The sequence below is a fragment of the Suncus etruscus genome, chromosome X, assembly GCF_024139225.1.
Source record: "Suncus etruscus isolate mSunEtr1 chromosome X, mSunEtr1.pri.cur, whole genome shotgun sequence".
Taxonomy (NCBI): domain Eukaryota; kingdom Metazoa; phylum Chordata; class Mammalia; order Eulipotyphla; family Soricidae; genus Suncus; species Suncus etruscus.
Window position 1 is genome coordinate 86,596,738 of NC_064868.1, and position 9,005 is coordinate 86,605,742.

General features: G+C 40.0%; 1 non-coding gene across 1 annotated transcript; it reads left to right on the plus strand.

The window, feature by feature from the left end:
- The first annotated feature begins 3,042 nt into the window (after window positions 1-3,042).
- LOC126000091 (U6 spliceosomal RNA) lies at window positions 3,043-3,149 on the plus strand. Its single transcript, XR_007492458.1, has one exon. It is a non-coding gene; the product is annotated as a U6 spliceosomal RNA (small nuclear RNA).
- The last annotated feature ends 5,856 nt before the right edge of the window (window positions 3,150-9,005 follow it).

A 9,005-nucleotide genomic window follows, 5' to 3' on the forward strand; every position in this document is an offset into this window, starting at 1 on the left:
TCCCCTGTGTGTTTTCTGGTGTGTGATGAGATTTGACCTCTAACTAAAACTTTTGCCCACACTCCTTGCAGACATCTGTGTGTCATCTGGAGTATGATGAGATGGACCTCTGACTAAAGCCTCACCTACGCTCTTGAAAACATGGGGATTCTCCTGTTTGTATCCTTTCATGTGCAAGGAGATTTAACCTCCAAATGAAGCCTTGCCCACACTCCTTACAAAGATGGGACTTCTTCCCTGTGTGTGTCCTTTCGTGTGTGAGGAGACTTGATCTCCGAATGAAGCCTCGCCCACACTCCCTGCAAACATGGGGATTCTCCCCTGTGTGTATCCTTTGTTGTCTGAGGAGATTTGAACTCCAACTGAAGCCTCGCCCACACTCCCTTCAAACATGAGGTTTCTCCCCTGTGTGTCTTTTGATGTGTGATGAGAATTGACCTCAGCCTGAATCCTCACCCACACTCACTGCAAACATGGGGCTTCTCATCTGTGTGTATCCTCTGGTGCCTGATGAGACCTGATAAATCACTGAAGTCTCGCTCACACTCACTACAAACATGGGGCCTCTCCCCTCTGTGTGTCCTCTGGTGTCTGATGAGATATGTCTTCCATCTGAAATTTCACCCACACTCCATGCAAACATAGGGCTTCTCCCATGTGTGTGCTGTTTTGTGTGTCAGACTTGATCCATCGGTGCAACCTTGCCCAGGCCTTATATTCTTTTCTCTTAAAATGCTTGGCATTCCTAATCCTTGACCTACTGTACCTGTGTAGTTTTGATTTTCTTCATGCCCCATGTTATGTTTCTCCTCTTTTACCATCTCATATTTATTAGAGTTCTTTATTATAATGTGACATAGTCTAGAAAAGACTGTTGACATTCTTTTATACCTAGTCTTTTAAGGCCAAGTTATGTGGCTTTCTTTCTGCTTTTGACTTTCAAATGTACCATTTCTTGGATTGTCATTATATGACTTAGAATGCTGTTGCCATGGGTTCTGATCATATGAATAGAAATTCTCTGTCTGCACTTGCTTTTTTGCAGATACTCCCATGAGAATCCAAGAGAGATGACTTTTTCCATGTGATGATTGAAGTTCTGATTGGAGAAAGCCAGTGAGTATAAGGGATATAGGTGGATTTATGGCTTTGGTTCTTCTGCAAATACACCTCTTGGTAGCCTTCCCAATGCTCCATCTTCCAACCAGGAGATCAGCACAGGCTTCAACCGGCAATGCCCTACTGCCTGGAGGTGCTTGTAGGTCTCCAGCATCAAGGTCTCCAGCATCCAATCATGGACACTCCTTGGTGGAGAAGATTACAGCTAAATCAGGGAAGGTCACCATGTCTTGGGGACACGACGACACTTTGAGACTCCATCCTCTCTGGCTTGGATTATTTCTGAAGAGCAGCAGCAAGGCCCATTGCACAATCCCTGGTCAACACAGCAGCTACTGGGCACTCAGCATGGTTTCTGGATGTATACCAGAGAGAATGTCATTCCTACAGACCCCCTGCAGCCGCAGGGAGCCCCCAAAATATGGTTTGCAGAAATGTCAACAGAACAGCGCTTCCCTCTTGTGGTCTGGCAACAGAGTGACTCCGTATATTGGTTTACACTCTGGGAACCTTGATTAATAAAAATACACTACTTTGAGATTGAACCAAAGTGTAGTATAAAACCTGGATTTTTTTCAATTATCATGAATTAAAAACTTGAAACTATCAATGAGCAAATAAATTTTGAAATATTTTGCAGGCTATTTTTTATTTTTCTATGAGAGGATACAGCCTTTCCTATAATGTACTCAAAAGTGTACTCCCGAAGAAACTACGCCTGCCCAGTGGGGCCCGACTGTGAAAAACTGTGAGTGCTGCCTGTGTGTGTCTGTCTACTATCCTGTTGCGTGAACCTCTTGGAAGTGGGCTGAAAAGAGGCTCCAAAAAACTCGCACTCCCAGAGGCCAATTCCAGGGCGGGACTCCATAACGTGAAAACCGGCTATGCTTTGCAGAAGCTGGGTCCCCTCTTTGTGACGTTAGGCTGGGAAAATCCACGAAACTACGCCTGCCCAGTGGGGCTTGACTGTGAAAAACTGTGAGTGCTGCCAGTGTGTGTCTGTCTACTATTCTGTTTCGTGAACCTCTTGGGAGTGGGCAGAAAAGAGGCTCCAGCAGAGAACTTTGGCTCTGCTTCCATACGCGGCCATGCGATCTTTCTAAGAAAAAAACACCATCGCAACAAGAAGAAAAAAAATCACACTGAGTACTTTGCTGGATCACAGAAGCAAGCATTTCTCTCCGGACTGTCTTCTCTGCTGCATGCTCGGGCCTAAGATTTGATCCTGTGTGAGGATTCATCCACAAAGGACTCCGCTCCCTTGGAGGCAAGTCGGCCAATCCAAAAAGGGCAGAGCCAGAGGAGTGTGCTGCCTGCATCATTTATCCAAAGAATACCATGACAACACGTAGAAAAACCCACAATACAAGTGTGACAATGGGGAAACAAAGCAGGCCAGCATCAGACATAGAGAATGAAGATAACAATTCTGATGACCAGATAATGACCAACCAACTAATCAACCTCTCAGATAAGGACTTTAGACTAGCAATATGAAAGATGCTCAACGAACTCAAAGAAACCATGGATCAAGTTGAACAGAACACTAATAAGAACCAAGAAAATATGAAGACAAAAATCACAAAACTCCAAACTGAAATAACATGTCAACTAATAGGCCTGAAAAAGTCAGTAAACGAAGTAAATGACAAAACGGATAAGCTCTGGGACAGAGTATCAGAAGCTGAGAATAGACTTGGTGCTGTGGAAGATGAGATACATAACAATTCCATACAGCAGGAGAGATTGGAAAAAAACTTAAAGCAAATGAACAGACAATGGAAAAATTAGTCAAAGAATGGGAACAGCTGAAAATAGAAGTCTATGATAAGCTCAACAGAAAAAAACTCAAGAATCATTGGAGTCCCAGAGACCCAGGAAGAAAATTTCCAGGAAGAATCAATGGTCAAGAACATCATTAAAGTGCTCGCTTCGGCAGCACATATACTAAAATTGGAACGATACAGAGAAGATTAGCATGGCCCCTGCACAAGGATGACACGCAAATTCGTGAAGCATTCCATATTTTTTTAGAAAAAAAAAAGAACATCATTAAAGAGAAACTTCCAGAGCTAAAGAATATATGTGATCAAATTCTGCATGCTCAAAGAGTATCAAACAAAAGAGTCCCAAGAAAAACCACACCAAGACACATCCTAGTCAAAATGACGAATCCTACAGATAGAAACAGAATTCTGAAAACAGCAAGATAAAAAGTGGAAATTACATTCAATCAAGCATCCTTGAGATTTACAGCAGAACTGTCACCAGAAACACTCAAGGCCTGAAAGCAGTGGTGGGATATTGTGACAAGACTGAACGAAATGAATGCTTCACCCAGAATACAGTACCCAGCAAAACTCACTTTCCGGTTTGACAGAAGAATACATGGTTTCACAGACAAAAAACAGCTCAGAAACTTTACAGACTCAAAACCAGTCTTAAGAGAAAAACTGAAAGACCTAATTTAAGACAAGACTAACCAAAAGACACATCAAATTTCGATATAAATATGGCATTAAATGCCAGGACAATTCTTTCTCTCAATGTCAATGGACTAAATGCACCAGTTAAGAGACACTGAGTGGCTAAATGTATCAAAAAACTCAATCCAACCTTCTGCTGTCTACAAAAAACGCACCTGAATAGTCAGAACAAACATAGACTCAAAATAAAAGACTGGAGAAAAATTATCCAAGCAAACAACACCCACAAAAATGCTGGACTGGCCATACTAATATCGGATAATGCAAATTTTATACTCAAGAAGGTTGTAAGGGACAAAGATGGACATTTTATATTAATCAAGGAGTATGTAGAGCAGGAAGAAATAACTCTCCTAAACATATATGCACCGAATGAGGGGCCAGAAACATATTTAATACAACTGTTGACAAATCTGAAAAATAATATCAATAACAACACAATAATTGTGGGAGACCTCAACACGGCTTTGTCAACACTGGACCAGTCAACCAGACCTAAATTGAAAAAGAATATACTAGACCTGAGGAGAGAAATGGAAGAAAGAGGCCTAGTGGATATATATAGGACATTCCATCCCCAGAAACCTGGATACACATTCTTCTCCAATGTACATGGGACATTGTCCAGGATAGACTACATACTGGCATATAAAACATACCTCTATAATATCAAGAGGATAGACATTTTGCAGACTACCTTCGCTGACCACAAGGCTCTGAAATTATTTGTGAATTCCAAAGGGACTAAGAAGAAAAACTTTAACACATGGAAATAAACAGCCTCATACTGAAAAAACAAGGGGTCCGAGATGAAATCAGGGAGGAAATCAAAAGGTTCCTGGAAACAAATGACAATAAAGACACAAACTATCAGAACCTATGAGACACAGCAAAAGCAGTACTGAGAGGACAATTTATAGCTTTGCAAGCACACATCAGGAAGGAAGAAGGAGCTTACCTGAGTAGCTTAATAACACAGCTAATAGAACTAGAAAGTGCTCAACAAAAGGACCCAAAAATATGAAGACAGAAGGAAATAACAAAGCTGAGAGCAGAAATCAATGAAGTGGAAACCCAAAAAGCAATCCGATAGATCAATGACAGCAGAATTTGGTTCTTTGAAAAATTAAACAAGATTGATAGACTACTGGCAATCCTAACAAAGAAAGAAAGAGAGAGAAACTTGATAACTCGTATTAGGAATGAAAAAGGAGTGATCACTACTGATATGACAGAGATACAAAGGGTAATCAAAAACTACTTTGAGAAAATCTACACCACTAAAAATGAGAACCTGGAAGAAATAGATAAATTCTTGGACTCATAATCTTCCACGGTTGAAGGAAGAGGATGTAGCATATCTAAACACCCCCATCACTATTGATGAAATTAAAACGGTAATCTAATGTCTGCCGAAAAACAAAAGCACAGTCCCAGATGGATTCACTAATGAATTCTTTCAAACTTTCCAAAAGGAACTACTACCAATCCTGGCAAGACTCTTTCATGAAATTGAACAAACGGAAACACTTCCAAATAGCTTTTCTGAAGGCAACATCACCTTGATACCTAAACCAGACAGAAATGCTACGAAAAAAGATAATTACAGACCAATATTGCTGATGAATGCAGATGCAAAGATCATCAACAAATTCCTGGCAAATACGATTCAATGCCTCAATAAAAAGATTATCCACTATGATCAGGTAGGTTTCGTCCCAGGAATTCAAGGATGGCTCAACATCCGTAAATCTATCAACATAATACACAACATCAACAACAAGAAAACAAAAACCACATGATCATATTAATAGATGCAGAGAAAGCATTTGAAAATGTCCAACACCCATTCTTGATCAAAACTCTCAGCAAGATGGGAATGGAAGGAACCTTTCTCAATATAGTTAAGGACATCTACCACAAGCCAGTGGCAAATATTATTCTCAATGGAGAAAAAATGAAAGCCTTCCCTCTAAATTCTGGCACAAGACAAGGCTCTCTTCTCTCACCACTCCCATTCAACATAGCACTGGAAGTACTTTCTATAGCGATTAGGTAAGAAAAAGTTATCAAGGGAATTCAGATAGGAAAGGAAGAAGTCAAGCTCTCACTGTTTGCAGGTGACATGATACTCTACTTAGAAAACCCTAAAGAATCTACAAAAAGCTTCTAGAAACAATAGACTCATATAGCAAGGTGTCAGGCTACAAAATTAACACACAAAAATCAATGGCCTTTCTACACACCAATAGTAATAAGGAAGAAATTAACATCAACAAAACAACCCCATTCACAATAGTGCCACACAAACTCAAATATCTTGGAATCAACTTGACTAAAAATGTGAAGGACCTATACAAAGAAAACTATAAAACTCTGCTCCAAGAAATAATAGAGGACACGCAGATATGAAAACAATTACCCTGCTCATGGATTGGCAGGATTAACATCATCAAAATGGCAATAATCCCCAAGGCATTAAACAGATTTAATGCGATCCCTCTAAAGATACCCATGACATTCTTCAAAGAAGTGTATCAGGCACTATTGAAATTCGTTTGGAACAATAAACACCCCAGAATAGCTAAGGCAGTCATTGGGAAAAAGAATATGGGAGGAATTACTTTCCCTAACTTTAAACGTTACTACAAAGCAATAGTTATCAAAACAGCATGGTATTGGAATAAGGACAGGCCCTCAGATTAGTGGAATAATTTGAATACTTAGAAAATGTTCCCCAGACATACAATCACCTAATTTTTGATAAAGGAGCAGGAAATCCTAAATGGAGCAGGGAAAGCCTCTTCAACAAGTGGTGTTGGCCCAACTGGATAGCCACTTGCAAAAAATTGAACTTAGACCCCCAGCTAACATCATGTACAAAGGTAAAACCCAAATGGATTAAATATCTTGATATCAGACCCAAAACCATAAGAACAACACATAGGCAAAACTCTCCAGAACATTGAGACTACAGGCATATTCAAGAGGAAACTGTAGTCTCCATGCAAGTGAAAGCAGAGATTAACAGTTGGGAATATATTAAGCTGAGAAGCTTCTGCACCTCAAAGAAAATAATGCCCAGAATACAAGAGCCACCCACTGAGTGGGAGAAACTATTCACCCAATACCCATCGGATAAGAGACTAATCTCAAAATATACAAGGCACTGAGAGAACGTTACAAGAAAAACCATCTAATCCCATCAAAATAGGGAGAAGTAATGAACAGACACTTCGAGAAAGAAGAAATACAAATGGCCAAAAGACACATGAAAAAATGCTTCCCATCACTAATCATCAGGGAGATGCAAATCAAAACAACAATGAGATACCACCTCACACCCCATATCATTCCAAAGTCCCCCACCAAGAGCAGTGTTGCCCTTATTGGCTACCTACTAGAGGGCCAGAGATCCCCCCATTTTACCCACCCATTTTTCCCATTCACATTTTCCTCCCACAGACACTCAAGCACACATTTTTGTTAAGATGCACATTTTGCTTTATTTAACATCATCGTTAGGCATTTCTAGATGTGTCTAGATGTTATTGGATGGTTTGAGATATTATCTTGGATGTCACAGATTGCCCGGTGGTCTCAGATGTTCATGATGTCAAATATTAATATGTGGTATCAGATAAAGAGCCTGGGGCTTTTCCCATCTCTACAGACACCACTGAAGACCCAGATGAAGATTGAAGATTCAGGGCCCATGCTCTGCATTTTCTTGATTTGCAGTATGTTACCATATATGGCTCAGATCTCATGCCATATTTGTGGCACTTCCACTTGCACTTATTATGCTTATTATTCGTCTTGTGGGAACAGACAAATATTGTTGGCCTTGGTGATAATTCTGTGGAGACAGCAGGCTTTTCTTGACTAGTGGCCTTTCTTGCTTTGATTTGCTGTGTGGTTGTTGTCTTCTCTTTCTGCAAGGATTACAGAGAGAGTCAGTAGGGAGAGGAAGAGTCTGGGAGTATCTAAGACAGGGGATTCTTTATTGGAGTATGTGTGGCAGTTATTGGTGTCAGGCCAGAGTAGATTTAGGGGGAACCTATGGGGATGAAGGCATATGGAAAGGCAAATCTTACCTTATTTATTATTTTGGTTTTATCACAAGTTACCTTCTTTTTCTTCCTCTCTTTATTTCTTAATCTGGACCCTTTCATGCCTACAGATTTGTCTGTATCTAACTAGGCTTGTCTGTAGGTCTTCCACTCCTTGCTTAAGCCTCCAGTGGTCTACCTCAGGCTTCAAACAATCCTACATATAAACCCTGATAGACTATTGTTTGGTCATAAAAGAGATCCTCTGGCCTAGGGGTACCTTTGATTTGTTCTGACATCACAAAGCATACTCTGTGTATCCAGGTGGCAGATATCTGGGGAGGACAAATGGTGTAGTTGGGAAAAGGGAGTCTCTTCATAATCCTCTAAAGATGTATCCCAGGGGGACTTGCTACTCTTTCTTATTTCCTCTTAAGTCCTGGTAATGCTTGTGATTTGAAGACTGGTTTCTCTAAGACAGTTACCACAGCTACAGCCACTTATGGTTCCTTGTATTCTTTCCTCCATCCTTTAGCTGCTAAAGTTTAGCAGATCCAGTTTGAAGTGTCTTAACTAAAATCCCTCTGAAGTATATATGGCTTTATTTAGTTATCTGGGGAGAGAAATCATTTTACTTCCAGTCCATTTTCTTCTGCAGGCTGTTTATTTATTTATTTACTTATTTATTTATTTATTTTTATTTTTTTTTTAGATTTTTGTTCCACACCCGGCGGTGCTCAGGGTTCACTCCTGGCTGTCTGCTCAGAAATAGCTTCTGGCAGACACGGGGACCATATGGGACACCAGGATTCGAACCAACCACCTTTGGTCCTGGATCAGCTGCTTGCAAGGCATACACCACTGTGCTATCTCTCCGGGTGTTTATTTATTTTTAATGGCCTGTAAAATACATAAGTTTTTTTGTCTTAGATTTTTAAAGGATGGAGAAAAAAACTAAAAGGATATATCATCTCATGTAAAAAGTTCTGAGAAAAATACATTTGAGTGTACATGAATAAAGTTTTTTAGGACACAGATAATGCAAATATTTTAGTCTTGTCTATGGCTGCTTTTAGACAATGGAGTTGTTGAGTAGTGGTTATAATAACTGGAACACATAAAATATACATCTGACCTTTTTTTGAAAAGATTTCTAAACTCCTGTTCCCTTGATTGTCTGATGGGTATTGGGTGAATAGTTTTTCCCAATGGGGCTTGACATAAACCATCATGACATAGAAGATTTCTAGGTGATATGGTTTAATACAGGGTAGGGTGTTATTACCATGATTGCTTACCACACACAAAAACCCCTTTCCAACTGCTTTCTGGAAGCTTCCACTGTCTC